Here is a 536-nt window from a genome sequence, read left to right as displayed (position 1 = left end):
TTGTAAATACTTTTTAGTATTCAAATCCTTTAAAGTATTCAAATACGTTGTAATTAAATACTTTTATGGAAGCAGTATTTGTATTTGTAACTCAAATACTTTCACAAATATTTAGTATTCGAATGCTTCGCAAAGTATTTGAATACTTCGTAAAGTATTTGAATTCTTCGCAAGATATTTGAATACTTAACCTTCCTTTTTTACCAAAAATCGACTGCACCAAAGTTTCTCAGGAAAACACTTTTTCTTATTAATTTTGGTGCGTAGAATCATTGAATAATAAAATTTATTATTCAATGGTAGAATCCAAAACAATTCGTACTTTTTCGATCAGACTTCTCAATCAAAAGTTATAGACTAGAAACCAATTTCGAAAGAAAAATCAAAGGGCTGTAACTTTTGAACTAGTAGCCCAATCTTGGAACTGTTTGAAATTATGGATTCTACAGGCCACATTCTATAAGAAAATTTTATTTCCGGGTCGATCTGAGACAATTTTTTTTTTCGGGGCACAAAAAAGGCAGTGTATAACCTTC

This window comes from Photinus pyralis, unplaced genomic scaffold, assembly GCF_008802855.1.
Source record: "Photinus pyralis isolate 1611_PpyrPB1 unplaced genomic scaffold, Ppyr1.3 Ppyr1.4_LG2, whole genome shotgun sequence".
NCBI lineage: Eukaryota > Metazoa > Arthropoda > Insecta > Coleoptera > Lampyridae > Photinus > Photinus pyralis.
Note: the sequence above shows the minus strand (reverse complement) of the source record.